An 11,231-nucleotide genomic window follows, 5' to 3' on the forward strand; every position below is an offset into this window, starting at 1 on the left:
AGTCCGGCGCTGGCCCCGCCGGGGAGGAGCCTGGGGCGGGGGAGGGCCCGGGCCGGCCCTACCCCGTGGGGGGCGCAAGTTGCTAGAGGCTCGACTCAGCCAGATTCCGCCGCGCGTAGGATAAATATTTACCCCGCGCGAACTAGGGGCTTGGCTCGGTAACCCCGCGGCCGGGCCCCGGCCAGGCGATGCGCACGGCCCCTACCACCACCCCCTCGCGCGCACCTGCCCCCAGGCGACGTGCCCGGCCCCGCGTTTACCCGAGGTGCAGCCCGCCCCTCCCGCCGGGGCCGAAGTCTACCCGCCGAACCAGCCCCAGGGCGGCGCCTCACGGGCGTTTTGCTCACCTGGGAGGGCACCTGGGTGTCGGCCACCCACGAGTCCCAGGCGAGATTACCCCATCCCTCTGCTCGTGTCCCATAGAATCGAAGTCCCACGAGGGCAGGGAGTTTTGCTGGTTCACTGCTGTATTGCCAGCGCCTGGCACAGCACCTAGCACGCGTAGTAGGTGGTAAAGAAATCTTTGTTGAGTGAGTGAAATCACTGTTCAGTGTTACTTCTGCGGTACGTACTGCTCTGAAAAGAAACCAGAAGGGTTAGAGAAGGAAGGGGTGATGGTAGTTCTTCAGAGAGGGTGGCCCAGGATTGCCCCCTGGAGGAGACAGTTTGGGGCACGTTCCCCCGTTTCTCTGACCGCCGGGATTTCTGGGCGGGAACGTGTGGGGTCCCCTGGGCTGCGCCGCTCGGGCCGGGCAGGTTCGGGCTCGCTCGGCCCAGCCCGGCGGGGCCATGTCCGTTCCCGCCCTGCCTGCGTGTAGGGCTGGAGCAAGCCGGGTGGAGAAGAGGTGGGGGGAAATTCTGGGCACGAACGGGACGCGGAGCCCTCTTTCCCCAGCTTGGCACTGTCCCCAGCATTCTCTCTGAAGGCTTGGAGCTCAATCACTCTTCTCCTATCCTAGTATTTGTGCGTATGGGGGTCTTTCGTCCGAACTAATGGGGCACCTCTAGACCCCAGCTGTTGTGATGGGCACCGAAGGTAAGGGTGCGTCTAGGATAAAATCCCTGCCCTTGATTAGCCCTCAGACCAGTAGGGGAAATAGAGAAGCCACCATTTATACAATAGACCTGCTGCGAGGAAAAGCCGAGATTGCAGACCCACAACCGCCCTCGCGCTGCCTGGACACTCCGAGAGCCGCTGCGACTCCTGGTGGACCGGCAGGAGAGCTGCAGGTACTGAGAGACCCAGACCGAGACCGCAGAAGAGACTTTGGCTCGGAGACTCGACCTGCAAACCAGCCCAGCCCCGTGCCCTCCCCCATCCCAGCCCCCAGCCTGCCCAGGCGGGTCTCGTCTTGGTTCTTGCTTTGGGCTACCTCTCACCACAAAGTTGTGCGCCTGTGTTGGCTCTCAGCACCGCCACCCTCAGGCAAACATCTGTGCTCAGTGGCGGGAGCCGTCTGAGGTGTCTGTCTGTCTGCCTGCCTGTCTGGGAAATTCCCCTCATGAGTCCTTTCTGGAAATTCCTCGGAGACAGGATTAACCCTCTGAGGGTCGTGGGGGGAGGCCCAGCCTCTGGAGGGAGGTGCTGTCCACCTGTGGGGCACTGTTGGCCGGGAGGTAACATTTCCAGTCTGGACCGTGCAGAGCTACTTGGTTGCTACTGCCTTGCTGAGCGCCCTGTGGTTTGGGGTGGGGAAGGCCAGAACCACAAGGCCCTGGGACACAGCTAACCTGGCACAGCCTCTAAGGGCATCACTGGGCAGTGGGATGAGGCAGGGAGCAGAGGAGGTGATCCAGAGCTTGAAGCAGTCTCTGCTCCTCTCCCTATGTCATTTTGAAAAATGAAGTGTATGTTTCCCACTTTATTAGTAATGTGTGTATATTTTTCAAAAGTTGAACAAGAGAACAGGAGAATAAAGGGGAACCACTAGCTACTGTGAACATCTTCAACCCTTCCCTGCCAGCTTTTTGTTTGTAAGGTTTTGTTTGCTTGCTTTTAGATATTGTGTTAAATATGACTCATTTCTATCTTGTAATTCTTTTTCCCCTTTAACTTTACGGCAGAAGATATTTTCATGTATAAACTCTTTGTAAACAATATTTAAAAAAATATTTTTGAAGTTTATTTGTTGTGATTGTTTATGGATATTTCTCTCTATATATATTTTTAATTTATTTATTTTTGTCTGCGTTGGGTCTTCGCTGCTGCGCACGGGCTTTCTCTAGTTGCGGCGAGTGGGGGCTACTCTTCGCTGCGGTGCGAGGGCTTCTCGTTACGGTGGCTTCTCTTGTTGTGGAGCACGGGCTCCGCAACAAGAGAAGCCACCGCAACGAGAAGCCCTCTGCAACAAGAGAAGCCACTGCAATGGGAAGCCCGCGCACCGCAACGAAGAGTAGCCACCGCTTGCCGCAACCAGAGAAAGCCCACGCACAGCAGCGAAGACCCAACGCAGCCAAAAATAAAAATAAATAAAATAAATAAATTTATTAAAAAAAAAAAAAAAGGTTTGGACCGTGGTTTCTGCACAGAAAGCACCAGAAGGTGTTTGTTAATGATGCCACCAAACATTAATCACTTATATCAAATACTGTACTGGGAGGTGCTGGGGGCTCTGAAATATACCCTTCTCCTAAAGGAATCTAATCTGCTTGCAAATATGTACTGAGAATATAAAATAAGAATTATAATAGTGGTATAAGTGGAACAACAGGCTGTGGGCTCACAGAGGAAGGAATGTTTATTTGGGGTCAGGAATGCTTCACAAAGAAGGGGATATATATGTTTTTTCCTCTGCCTGCTTTTCAGTCTGCCAACATGGCTGACTCAGGAGGAGATATTTGAAATGGGTTTTGGAAGATAAGTAGGCATTCATATTCAGGGATGAGAGGAAAAAAACACAAGTAGAGGGGTTAGGGTGTGTGCAGCGAATACTCTGGTGTAGCTAAAATTACAGAATGGGTCTGGGGAGTGGCAAGAGATGAAAGCAGAAGGAGGTTTGGGGGCCATGTTGCCAAGGGCCTTGACTGCCATGCTCAGGATTTTGAACGTTATTCTGTAGCCCATAGATGCTTAAGTAGGAAACATAATCAGATTTGCATTTTAGAAAGATCACTGTGGGTAACAGAATGTGGGCAGAAGAGGGAGCTCAGAGGTAGGGGGGCTGGTTAGGCCTGAGCTGCAGGAGTTCCGGTGGGAGTGAGACGGGCCTGAAGCTGAGGTGCAGCAGAGTGGGGAGAGCAGAGGACAGATTAGACAGAGTTGGATGAGAGCTGAGCCATGGGCAGGAGGCCGGGAGGAGTCTGGGATGGCTTGGTGGGCAGAAGTGCCATTTACATATAGGAAATGGAGGCGAGGAACAGACCCAGGAAGGATAAATAAAGAGGACAGTTTTGGACATTGTATCAATTAGGTGTGATTTTGGCTGCAAATAACAGAATACCCAACTACTAGTGGTTTAAGCAAGAGGTTTTATGTTTCCCCCAACACAAAGCCCTCTGATGTGGGACAGCAGCTCGACAGTGTCGTCAAAGACCCAATGCTGTCCGCCTCTCTGCTCTGCTGTCCTCATGACTCTGGTTACAAGATGACTGATTGTACAAGGGCTACATTCAAGCTGCAGGAGCCACAGGAAGAAGGGGTGGGAGCAAGAGGGTTTCTCCTCCTAAGGGTCTCTTTCTATCTGGTAAGAAAATCTTTCCTAGCAGCTTCCTAGACAACTTACTCTCGGGAAAGAACTGGTTCAGTGTCCATGGCTACAGCAGCATTTGTGCAGGAGAAGGGACGGTTCTGGAGGGCTGAGGCTGGGCCTGGGACCCTCCTCCCTCAAATGGGATCTGCTCTGTTCCCCAAAGAAACAGGAGTCTTGTTAGACTGGGAGCAGGATGAGCACTGAACAGTGCCTGCGCAGACATGTTGCATTTGAAGGATCAGTGGAATTTCCAGGTGGAGATGTCTAAGGGAGGCAGTTGGGGATGGGAGCCAGGAATCCTTTCCCTGTGATTTTGACTGGGGAGAAATCCTTCCTTCCCAGCTACCCAGCCTTGTTCCTCTGGTCCTCCAGGGTAGAAAAGCCGGGTGAGGGTGGGCAGGAAGACATTTACTCTCAATGCAGCTGATAAACCTCTTTTCCACTTCCCTGTCCCCCTCCCCCTCCCCTCCCCCTAATCTTTCACTATAACATAGTGTAAAAGCAGGAATTTAGACACTTTTATTTCAGAGACATTACTTTTACATAACTTTTTTCCCCCTAATTACAGAAGGAATACATGATCAATGCAGAAAACTTGGAGAAGCACAAATGAAGAAAGAAAAAAAAATCACCCAAAGAAGTTAAATCTCAGGAGCAAGCACAATTCACAGTTCTTTTCCCCATGGCTCTGGAATTTTTTATGGTAAATATCTTTGAGAGGTTACAGTTTAATGCCCATGTTACGGCCAGCTCGGAATCCCTTACATTTGTGTAACATTTTACGCTCTTCCAGTGTTTTCAGCTGTGTATTTTATCATGTACTATTTCATCTTTATAGACTCCTACACATTTTGAGGTGGGCAAAAGCAGGAATTATGCCCCCACTGACTAGGTGAGGAAACTGAGGCTCGGAAAGATGATGGTATTCAGGACTCAGACGGTTAGCCTCTGTGGGGCTTGGGTCCACAGCACCTTGTTCCTTCCACACCTCACTGCCCAACTCTCCTGGGTATAAAGGAAGGACCTGGGCCCAAAGTGCTGAATTTGCTCTGGGCAAATGGGGGAGTGTGTATGGAGAAGGGAAAGGAAGGGGGTGGAGAGGGGACAGTTCCTTCCCTCACCAGAGCCCTTGAGGGAGAGAGAGGAGAGGGGCTGGGGAGGTGGGAGGGGAGGGACCTGAGGGGGTTTGTGGGTCAGGCTTGTGAGATGCAGTCTTCCAGCGCTGAAGCCTGCCCTGGCCTGTCCCTGCAGGCAGTAGATGTCCGGATAATGGCTTACTTTCTGCTTCACCAAACATTTTTTGAGGTCAGTTTGTTTACTAGGCACTCTGTTAGGCACTGCAGGGAAGGCCCGATAAGGCAACCTGTGAGCAGGAGAGAGAGTGGTGCTGTGAGAGCTGGGTCTGAGTCCCAGATATGGAAACTTGGGAAAGGCATTTTTCGTTGCAGAGCCTCCACTGTTTTCATCTGTAAGATGGGGGCAAGGCTACTTTCTTCCTGGAAATATTATATGGATCAAAGGAAATAGCAGCTGTGAGGGGCCTGGTGCTAAGCCTGGGGGAGAAGACTGTCAGTAAGGACTGGTGTGTATTTCTCTTTACCTGGGCCTGACCTCCTGGACTGACTGGGGGTAAATGTGCTGACACTGGGAATGAGGAAGGGGAGTCTTCAGGATACAGGGAAGGCGATGGAGGAGGAGCCTTAGGAACACATATATTTGTTCCTCCAGGTAGTACTTGATAAATGCCCCAGGGACAGGGCAGCCAAGAGCTCTGAGGTGCAGTGGGGGCAGAGATGAATGGGGGAAATCCTTTTGAGGGTTCCCCAGGTAGGGATGGTGGGTAAGGGCATTTCATGCCCAGAGGAAAGGTGCAGGCCTTTCTCCCCTGACCTGCAGGGGTGAGGGGAAGGAGATGGGGAGAGGATCTGTACCCCCTCCATGTTCCTTATTGCCCCCCTGGCTCCATCTAGTCCCCTCCATCACCCTCTCCATCCACTAACTGTGGGCCAGGCACTGCTGGGTCCTGGAGATCCTGAGCTGGGTCTTAAAGAGGAGTAGGAATTGATGAAGTAAGGGGGGGGGAAGGGCACACAGCATGAGAGGGCAACACAGCTTGGGGCTGGGCACAGGGAGGGGGCTGGAACCACGCAGAGAGGAGGGGCAGGAGTGTACAAATAGCTGGAATGCAGGCGGAATGTGGTAAATACCTCGGGGAGATGGGCTCCCAGTGCTTTGTGACTCGGAAGAAAGAGCTCCTGACATGGGCACGAGTCCCCATGTGGGGAGGTGTCGGGATAGACATCCTGGAGGAGGCCCTTTGGAGATGTGGCTTACAGGGAAACTGCTTTTACATGGGCTGAGGACATTCCAGATTGGGCTGGAGCAGGCCAACCCAGGATGGCCTCAGAAACAAGCCGAGGAGGTTGTATTTCATTGGGGAACCCTAGGCTGAGGGAAGGCAGAGAGAGAGGGGAGGTTTGGAGACTTGAGAGTGGATAATGGGCAGGTTGCCCTGGGAATAATAACATTAGCTCGCGTTTATAGAACATGTTCTCCATTCCAGGCTCATTTGAAGCACTTTGTGTACATTAAGCACTTACTGTTCACAGTCACCATAAGAGATAGGTAGTATTATCATCCTCATTTTACAGATGAGCAAAGTGAAAGCACAGAGAAGTTCATAACTTCCCCGAGGTCACACAGCTGGTAAAGCTGTGAAGCTGGAATCTGAAACAAGGCAATCTGGCTGGAGGGTCCTGATTTAACCACTGCACCATACTATCCAGCTGTTCCTAGAAAGGGGCAACTAGTGCAGGCCACTGGGGGTGCAGAGTGATGCAAGGCCATTCTGGAGATGATCTCTACAGGATGCAGCAGCTGTTTGGATGTGGGAGAAAGATGGTGCTGTTAGTTGAGCATCTGGAACCCAGGTGGGAGGCAGGGCCATGAAAGCCTCCAGATAAAAGCCTTGCTCTCCCAGGCCTTTCTGCTAGAGCTCAGTCAGTCAGGTGCTTCCACCCAGGGCTCTTACTACAAAGGAAGGACTCAGAGATGTGGGGAGTTAGAATTCATTTCTCCCTAGACTCTTCCTGTGATCCTGGCTGAAGTTCTGGCTGCCCCATGCACCTTGGTCTTTGCCTATCTCCCAAGGCAGGTTCCCAGCCTTGCCATCTGTGTGTGAACTACTGGAATTCCTTCCAATAAATCATTTTTCTGCTTTAAGTGACCTGGAGTCAGTTTCTGTCATTGGCAAGCCAGGACCTGGATGGGTACAGAGGGAGTCGGTGATGATACCAAGGTCTAAAGCCTGGGAGACCAGAAGGGTTAGTTGCAGATGTGTATTTTGGGGGAAGGACAGGGAGTTCTGTTTCAGCAGGTTAAGTTTAAAAGTGCTTGAAAAAGCCTGGAGAGGGCTTCCCTGGTGGCGCAGTGGTTGAGAATCCACCTGCCAATGCAGGGGACATGGGTTCGAGCCCTGGCCTGGGATGAGCCCACATGCCGCGGAGCAACTAAGCCTGTGCACCACAACTACTGAGCCTGCACTCTAGAGCCCGCGAGCCACAACTACTGAGCCCATGTGCCACAACTACTGAAGCCCACGTGCCTAGAGCCCGTGCTCTGCAACAGGAGAAGCCACCGCAATGAAAAGCCTGCGCACCTCAAAGAAGAGTAGCCCCCACTCGCCACAAATAGAGAAAACCCGCACGCAGCAACGAAGACCCAACGCAGCCAAAAATAAATAAATTAAAAAAAAAAAAAAAAAGAGTGCTTGAAAAAGCCTGGAGAGGGCTTCCCTGGTGGTGCAGTGGTTGAGAATCCGTCTGTCAATGCAGGGGAACACGGGTTCGAGCCCTGGTCCGGGAAGATCCCACATGCCGCGGAGCAACTAAGCCCGTGTGCCACAGCTACTGAGTCCGTGCGCCACAACTACTGAGCCTGCACGCCACAGCTACTGAAGCCCGCACGCCTAGAGCCCGTGCTCCACAACAAGAGAAGCCACCGCAATGAGAAGCCCACGCACCACAATGAAGCGTAGCCCCTGCTTGCCGCAACTAGAGAAAGCCTGCGCACAGCAACAAAGACCCAATGCGGCCAAAAATAAATAAATAAATAAATAAAATAAATTTATTTAAAAAAAAAAGAAAAAGCCTGGAGAATGGGTTGAGAAGAAGTTTCTTCTTGGCCCCTGGGCCTGAGGACAGTGCTTTGAGTTAGAAGTGTGGAGATGGAGCAGAGAATTAGGGTTTGAGGTGCTGGAACTGACATGAGAGAGTGGAGAGCTGGTTTGCAAACAGTGCCTGCAGGGAGCCAGGCAGGAATCATGAAAGAGTGAGGGGGCCCAGCTATATTTGTCAGGGAGGCAAAATGCAGGCTTCAGGCAAGCATCCCATTGCTTTAGTCATCCCAGCAGAGGGAGAGCATCTTTACTGTTTCAGCAAGAGCCCAAGGAGAACCCGCACTGTCCTTCCTTGGGCCACATGCCCATTCCCAAACCAATCCTTGTGGCCTGGGGCTGCTGTGCTGGCACTGGCCAGGCTCAGGACACTGGCTCACTTCTGGACCTGGGAGGTGGACTGAGGATGAGGGGGGTCCCACAGGAAAACTGGGCTTCTGTCCCCAGAAGGGGAAATGGAAGCTGGGCAAGCAAACAAGCAGATGTCAACTAAGGGAGCTTGGTAGCTTGAGAAGTTTGCCGAATGGAGGGAAGGATTCTTTTGGATGGAGAAATCTGGGCCCAGTTATAGGTTAAGAGGAGAAAACTACTGGAAAGAGTCTGGAGATACAGAGGGGAAACTGAGGAAGCAGGCGCCAGGAAGGACGTGTCGAGATGGGCTTCAGGCTGGAGGGTAGGAGTCCATCTTGGTGAAAGGAGGAGCAGCTGTTTCTGAGTGGAGGCAGGTAGGGAGATGATGGTGGGAGGAGGGCTGAGAGGTACTGGAAGGAAGTCACTAGAGAACCCGTTCCCAGGCCTCACCCAGGCTAAGAGCTTGGGCTTTGGAGACAGACTGCAGAGATTCAAATCCCAACTCCATCGCCTTATTAGGATGTGACGCTGGACAAATCCTATCCGGAGCCTCAGTTTTCTCATTTATGCAATGCAGATGATAATAACAGGGCCCACCCAAAGGATCACGAAGAGGATTAAATGAGATAATGTATGTAAAGTACTTAGAAAAGCTGGCTAGTGTCTGGCATATGGAAAGACCTCAGGATTAGCTATTATGATGGTAATTATTATGATTTTTATTGCAGAGGGCTCACAGTAACAGTAATGAATTCCAATACAACTGGCTCTGGCTCCCACCTGCTGACATAGGACCTCCAGCCCCCTGCCAAGTCCCCCTCGAATATTGCTGATGGTCCCCATAGGGTGTCTCAAGAGGGTTCATCATCGTGTCTGTGCGCGCTGAGCGCTGCAGCTGTTCTGCTGGGTGCAGTGTTTTTCTGCTGGTGGGAGTGGGGCGGCAGGCATCTCCCTCTCCTCTCCTGTGTGACCTCGGTCGGGGGGAGAGGAGGAAGGTCCCTGAGAAAGGCCACTGGTGTCTCCACATGATGTGGTTTGGTGGGTCAGCTCTTCAGTTTTCATTTGCAGCTGCTTCTCTCTATGAGGCCTGACAGGCTTCCCCCGTGGCTGGGCTGAGGATGGGTGTGCATATTCGCCACCTTGCTGTACTGTACTGGGACCTCTAGTCCTCTCTGAGGATGACAGCTTTGCCACGGAGCCTTTGGGGAGCTTCCACAGCCCCTCTGGCAAGGGCACTCCTGTGAGGTGTTCTCTCCTGGCTGCTTGGTGATTGCCAACCCCAGTGCACACACAAGGCTCGCGTGAGTGACCTGCCTCAGCTCCTCCTGCCACAGCAGCCCAGCTGAGTCCCCAGCAGAAAGCTTGGGCAAAGAGACCGGCCTTGCCCCAGGCGAGGACAGCCAAGGATAATGGTGAGGGGCCAAGGACACAGCGGCCGATCACCAGCACCAGGTGGAGCCGGGCCCCTGGCAAGGCAGGTTGGGAGTGGGCCCTCTCTCCACCCCTGGGCTGTGCTCAGTCACCAAAGGCCCAAATCAGCCCTGAGGCCCCAAGACCCTTATCAAAGCCAGTTATCCGCATTCTGCCCCCACCCTTCTACCAGGCCAAGGACAGACCCAAGACCTCCCCCACTGCCTAGTCCCCATCTCTTCCCAGACTCCTGTTTCAGCAGAACTCTCTCCTCTTTCTTCTTCCAAAAAAGAAAAAGAAAAGAAAAAAAACCCCCTATGTCATTTGAAACACCTGGATCCTCTGTAGGAGTGGAGAAGGGCAGGGTACCAGCCAGCGACAATGCCCCGCCAGAAGAGTTTAATTGATTTTAGGACCGGTAGCTCTAATCTCCAGGGACAGAAAGCAGCTCAGTGGTTGCCTGGGATAGGGGGTGGGGGTGGGGATGGGGGTACTGGCTGGAAGGGGGCGTGAAGGAACTCTCTTGGGAGATGGCAATGTTCTTCATCTTGACAGGGGTGGTGATTACAGGGGTGAATACATTTGTCGAGAAAGTCGTCATCAACCTATACACTTAAAATGTGTGAATATTACTGTGTGCAAATTATACTTCTCTAAAGGCGATACAAAAAAAATACAGCTAACAAACAACAAAGGTTAACTGGAGACTCCAGTTTGTGAACCAGTGACAGGGACAGTGGATGAAGCAGCTGGGGTGGCTTCCTGAGGGTCCCCTGTGGGTAAAGGCACTGGGCCAGGGGCTGGGGCACTGAGAGGGGCCTGTCTCAGCCAGCATCCTCTGGGTGCCCCAGTCCCTGCTATGAGGTCCTTTCCTTTGCCCACAGCCAGGCTCGCTCTAGGAACTGTCCGATTCATGGCAGGAAACTATGTCCTTGAGAAGTTTCCTCATAGGTCCACCCGGAGCCTGATACATGTTTTTGTCCTGGGCTGCTTGTGTGGCTGGTGCTCTGAGGAAGAAGGACTGCTCCTTCTCTCCCACTGGCTACCGGGAATGCCTATAAAATAAACATGACTGAAAAAGCCAGTGACCACAGTAGACACAGATGAAATGAAAAAAAAAAAAACAAAATCAAAATAAACAAAACCCCCAAACCCACCCTGAGCCTCACACAGAAAAACCAAGATCCCCGAGCTGGGTGGGATGTAGAGCAGGCCTGTTTGGGGTGATATTTATACAAGGGGCTTGGTTCCTCCCTCGGGCAAGTACAGCAAGTTGTAAAATTTGAAGGCACATTTTAAAATTGTTTAAAATCCTCTAAATGTGTTTCCTGTCTGGCACTGCGTATGGGGACTTGGTAATATGTGTGCATGTGTGGCCTGGAGTATGTGTTAATGAGGGAGTTTAGAAATAGTGATGCCGAGGAGCCGACGAGAATCAGGGGCAAGAAAGGAGTCTTGTTGTTGGTCAGGGTGTGTGTTCCTCGTGTTGGAATGTGTGTAAAGGGCCGTGGGACCTGGGAAGGTGGTTTTGCCTGGGAAATTAGCATCTTTTTAAAAACCACCATACTTATACATCATTAGTTAAGGGCCTATAGGGGTAATCATGC

Source organism: Eubalaena glacialis, chromosome 3 (assembly GCF_028564815.1).
Source record: "Eubalaena glacialis isolate mEubGla1 chromosome 3, mEubGla1.1.hap2.+ XY, whole genome shotgun sequence".
NCBI lineage: Eukaryota > Metazoa > Chordata > Mammalia > Artiodactyla > Balaenidae > Eubalaena > Eubalaena glacialis.